Genomic DNA, 5,504 nt, shown 5'->3' with positions numbered 1-5,504 from the left:
GACCCAAATGCCCCTGTATGGATGAATGGATTGAAAAACTGTGGCACATATACTCTATGGAATACTATTCACCCGTAAAAACCAACAAAACCCTGACTTTTGACAGATAGTGGAAGAATATGGAAGATTTATTGCTGAGTGAAGCAAGTCAGGCTATGAAGGAGAGACATTGTAGGTCCCCACTTAATATATACCAAGTGTCTGCACTCTATGACTGAAATTGATTCACCTAAGGTTGTACAAATACAAGAGATGGGGGTTAGTGCCAGATGTGGTGTGTGTGGAGAAGTGGTGCCTAAGGAAGGACATTTGGAGAAGGGATACGGAGGCAGAGCATTGATGGGATAGGGAGGTCTGGTGTTATCTGTTGAAGATATTTTGATCAACTGAACTGGGGAGAAATGTTCACATATTGAAATGTTCACTTTGTAAGCTAAATAATGTGATTGAATGCATATAAATTTTTTTAAATAAATAAAAAATTTTAAAAAGATAAAGATGGAGGGAACCAGCAGTTAGCATAATGGCTATGTCACTGGACTCCCACATAGTCGACCGCAGTTCACGTCCCAGACCCAGTGGCTTAAAACTCATGCTGAGCGCGTGTGTGTGCATGCCCAAGATCCCGAGAGGAGAATGGAAGAGAAGGGATTGCGGTGTGACCATCCCCTCTGGGGGGGTGATTTCTCGCTTTCTGTCTCTAAGTCTCTCTCTGTCTGGCTGGCAAGAGCACACGCCCTATAGCAAAATCCTCTCCAAAAAAAAGTAAAAAAAGAAAAAAAAAGATAAAGATGGAAAACGTTGTCAAATTAAAGTAATTCCAATTTTCTTGACATTGTATTTAAGTTATATGTTAAAATATGTTATGTACTTGTATGTCTATATACGTATTGTGTTCCAAAATTATTTGAGAATCCCAGGAATTTATGATGGAATATTTATCAGTCAAGTGGTAAGTTATTATGTTAAACTGGTTTCTAGCCAAATTTCTTTGTCAGTTATGAATTTTTGTCAGAGCATTTACTATGGCTATAATCCTAATGTCATGTCCTTAAGGAAATTCACCAAAAAAAGTGGAAAGAGAATGTACTTTTACAAGTATTGGTTTCTAAAAATCTAATAATTTATCCAGGTAAAACTTTTATTTTCTATGTGAACTGATTGGTTTTCTAAACTGTTAAGCCAAAATTAACCAAAGAAAAGTAAAAGAATGTTTGACAAAATTACATGTTAAGTAGCCAATACAATATACCTGAGTTACAAAGGTAAAATTGATATAAAAAATATAAGTCTAATGTTAAACGTGGACTCACTGGAGTATTGCTGCCTGGTTTTCTCTGATTCCCCCTTATAATTCTTGTTATTAAGTTAACATGCTTTAGTTATTCCATTTTTTTTCTTGACACCAGAGTTTAGGACTTTTTAAAATTTCTCCTGAAGTCATTGAAGCAAAAATCATAATAAAACATTCTGCTTTACTTTACAATTGCCCAATGCAAGAAAAAAAAATAACTTATTTGTAGAAAAAAAATGGTTTTGTACATGGGATGAACAATGTAAATTCAAAACTTACAGATAAGGGTTAGCTCTATCACTCATCTCTTTAAAAAGTTTATATGAATATCCAGTCAAAACCAACAAGAGTATCTCCTTTGAAACGTTATTTCTATGGCTTTCCAAGTAGACCACAGGACTGCACAATGTCTTGAATGTGCTGAGAAGGCTCTATCAGTGATAAGGTAACAGAGTAAAAACCCCAGAGTCCCTTCTTTCAAATGGAAGAGGGAAGACAGAGGGACAGAGAAACTATTCAAACTTTGTCTTCTTTCCTTGTGATGTGACGTGGGGTCTCTTCCTCCTCCTCTCCCTCCTCAGAAGCAACCTCGCCCTTCAAAGCCTCCTTGGCCTCTGCCACCAAATCCACCTCTGCCTTCTCTGCCTTCACATCGGCCTCCAAAGCCTCCTCTGCCTCCACCTTGACCGCCGAAGCCACCTTCACCTTTAGGCTTGGCCCAGTCCAAGGTAACTTTGTTTCCATCAATTTTACCATCTTCCATGGCCTCCTTGGCAGCTTTGGCATCTTCTTCACGTTGAAGCCTACAAAACCAAACTCTTTGGAGGATCCTGTTTTCTGGTCAGTGACTATCCTTGCACGAACAGAGCCATCAAAAGACTCCTTTAATGTCTCTTCAGTGGTATCCTCAGACAGACCTTTGACAGAGTTTTGGAAGGCTGACTTCTTGCATTAGGTGATCCCCTGGGTCCTTGCAGCTCCAGGCTGATTACTCTGCCTTCAATTTCCCTTTTAGTACAGGAATTTAAAGCTTCTTTAGTGTCTTCAAATGAAGCAAATTCTATAAACACATACCCTTTAGATTTGCCATTTTGGCTCTGAGACACTTTTATAAAAGTTGTCTTCTCAAATACTTCCTGAAGCGTTTCTTCAGTTGCATTGTAGGAGAGATTGCTCAAAACCAGAGTTTTTGATTTACCACTCCAAGTGCTATTCTTTCCACCTCTATAGTCTTGATTTTGACCTTTCTCTCCAGTGTAGTATAGAGAAATAGGCCATCAATCTCAATTCCCTACTTTTCTTCAAAGGTTCTTCTCTGCATCAGCTTCTGTCTTAAATTTAATATAGGCAATCCTTTTACTTTTTCCATCTTTGCTGATTATTCTGATCTCCATGGCATTTTCAAATACTTCTTTTAATTCATCTTGAGTGACTTTGTAGGGAAGATTTTTGGCCAAAAGTGTTCTTGCATCTCAATCTTTCTTGTTGTCTTTTCCTTTTGGTTTCTCCAGTTAAATTTCATTGACAAAGACTTTTAAACTGGCGAGTTCCAAAGCTTTCTCTAGATCTTCAGCAGATTCAAAGTCAACATAGCCAAACTTCCTAAATGTACCAATTCTGACATCTATGACAGCAAAATCATTTTTAGCAAAAACATCACTAACACCAGTTTTTAGTTCAGGAAGTCTTGTTACTGTTCAGATTTCCAACAAGCAGATGAAAGGATGTAGTTGGTTCTGTGGCTTTCACCTTCTGTTTCTTGGCCTCAGGAGCTTCTTTCTGTTTGGTCATTTCCTTCTTTTGTTTTCCAGGAACTTCTTTGACAGGCTCTTCTTCCTCCTCATCTTCCTCATCCTCATCGTCTTCATCATCATCGTCGTCCTCATCTTCCTCATCATCCTCTTCATTTTTATCTTCAGCCACAGTCTTGGCTTTGACAGGTGCAGCTTTTGCAGGAGCCTTCTTTCCTTTGGCTGGTGTGGTCTCCATAGCTTCTTCTTCAGACTCATTTTCCTCATCCTCACCTCATTTTCCTCATCCTCACCTTCTTCCTCATTCTCATCTTCTTCCTCCTCACATCCTCATCCTCCTCCTCGGAGGCCTGGACAGCAGCTGCTGCTTTCTTCACTGCTGGCTCAAATTCATCCTCATCTTCATCTTTGTCCTCATCATCTACCTCACTGTCATCTTTTTCCTCTTCATCACTGTCTTCCTTCTTGGCATTCTTGTCATTCTTTGCCCCCTTGGCTGCAGTGGCAGGTTCTTTCTTTTTTTTTTTTTTTTTTTTTGGGAGGGGTTTTTTTTGCTATAGGGCACATGCGCTTGCCAGACACAGAGAGAGAAACAGAGAGATAGAAAGTGAGAAATCACCCCCCAGCAAGGATGCCCATGCCACAATCCCTTCTCCTCCATTCTCCTCTCGGGATCTTGGGAACGCATGCACACGCACCCAGCCTGAGTTTTAAGCCACCAGGTCAGGGACACGAACCATGGTCGACTACGTGGGAGTCCAGCAACATAGCCATTATGCTAACTGCTGGTCCCGGCAGCGCCTTTCTTACCAGAAGTTGCTACCTATGAGTTGCCCAGTGTGGCTCCCTTCTTGCCAGGTGTTGTGACTGCTTTGGCTGGTTTAACAGTCTTCTTGGATGGTATGGCAGCTGCCTTTCTGCCTGAGGTTACTGCTGCTTTCTTGGCAGGTGTGGCAACTACAACCTTTTTTTCTGAGGGATGATAACCTCTTCTCCACTGTTATCATCTTCTTTGTTTTCTGACATTTCCTCATCTTCACTGTCTTCTTCTACCTCCTTTGGAGGAGGAGCCATTTTGAGGGGGTCACCTTGGTTTTTACCAGCCTTAGCGAGCTTCACCATGATGGCGGCTTACGGTGGCAGAGTGTGTGGTAGGTGGGTGGCACAGATGAATCTTGAGGAACTCTAGCAACATTGATGGTAGCCAGGAGCACTGAAGATCCTGGAGCTCATATGCTCGGCTGCCAGCTACAGCTCGAGATTGAGGCAAAAGCTAGTTATTCCTATTGTTGGTCTTTATATTTTATAAAATTGGGAGGGTCTGTTAGTAAGGTTGTTCAGTTTTACATTGAAAAAGTCGTTAAAACAAGTTTTGTTGCTATTGTTGTTTGTTTGTACATGTTCATAAACTACCAGTCAGTATATGTGGATATATGTACTTCTATTTTTACAAGCTTAATGACTCCTCCAGAAAATATCAAACTTCTCAAGGTGGGATAGAAAAGATAAACATGGGCAATTAATAAAAAGTTGGGCCTATATATCAGAGACAAAAATCTAAAAACTCCTATCTGAGAACTTACTAGGGTAGAAGTCTCAGGGAATGGGGTGAGACAAGTTAAGGCAGGAGCTCCTGGCTGTCTCCTCTCTCCCTGCCTCCTCGTACTCCTGTTTCTCTTTAGTTAGGCCTCTTCCCCACTGGACTCTCCTCTTAGCTAAATGGCCAAGAGGTCTAGCTAGAAAAATAAAAATTTAGATTAAGACTACATTCTCCAGCTAGTGTTTTTGTATAGTTAATAAGGCAGATGCCTTGTAAAACCTGTAAACTGGGTTCTGCCCTCTTGATAGTACTCACCTGCTCCTTGCAGGATCTACTGGAATTTAGTTTCACTTCTCAGTGTTAGAGTTCTTACAATTCAGAACAGATATCTTTTTTAAAAGTTCTCAAATAACTAAAAAAAAAAAAAAAGTTATAACAAATTGACAAGGCACCTTAACCTTTGATTTAACTTTCACTTAAATGACACCCAGTACTCACTCGTGGTAATCCTCATGGCTGGGAATTTCTTCAAGGGCAGGATCTGGACACAGCCCAGATCAGAGCTCCTGCCTCAAAAGAAACTCTGTTTCCAAAGTGGACACCCCAGGCATTAAGCAATGCCTATAACTACCATCCTCATATTCCCCACTGGACCTTGTCCTCAATTGTGGAGCTGGTCACTAGAGATAGAATGCACTGAGCTATGAAGGGAGCTCGGGACTTCTAAAATCCATACTGGCCTTTGAAACTGAGAATTGATGGGGCCCAAGACCCCTATAGCTCCCCATGGACATCTGACAATTTCACTGGACAAGCCTCAGGTAACCCTTAAAGTGACTAAGATTAATTACTGTCTAAATCAGAGGTTACGGTTATTTTTTTAAAAGTACCGTTGTACCAACAACTAAAAGTTCTTGTA

General features: G+C 40.6%; 1 pseudogene; it reads right to left on the bottom strand.

The window, feature by feature from the left end:
* LOC106734198 (nucleolin-like) overlaps positions 1–4,550 on the bottom strand; it is a 20,693-nt pseudogene extending 16,143 nt beyond the window's left edge.
* Between the last annotated feature and the right edge of the window lie 954 nt (positions 4,551–5,504).

This window comes from Tupaia chinensis, unplaced genomic scaffold (genome assembly GCF_000334495.1).
Source record: "Tupaia chinensis unplaced genomic scaffold, TupChi_1.0 Scaffold149666_1, whole genome shotgun sequence".
Lineage (NCBI taxonomy): Eukaryota > Metazoa > Chordata > Mammalia > Scandentia > Tupaiidae > Tupaia > Tupaia belangeri.
Note: the sequence above shows the minus strand (reverse complement) of the source record. Positions and strands in the feature narration are given on the sequence as shown.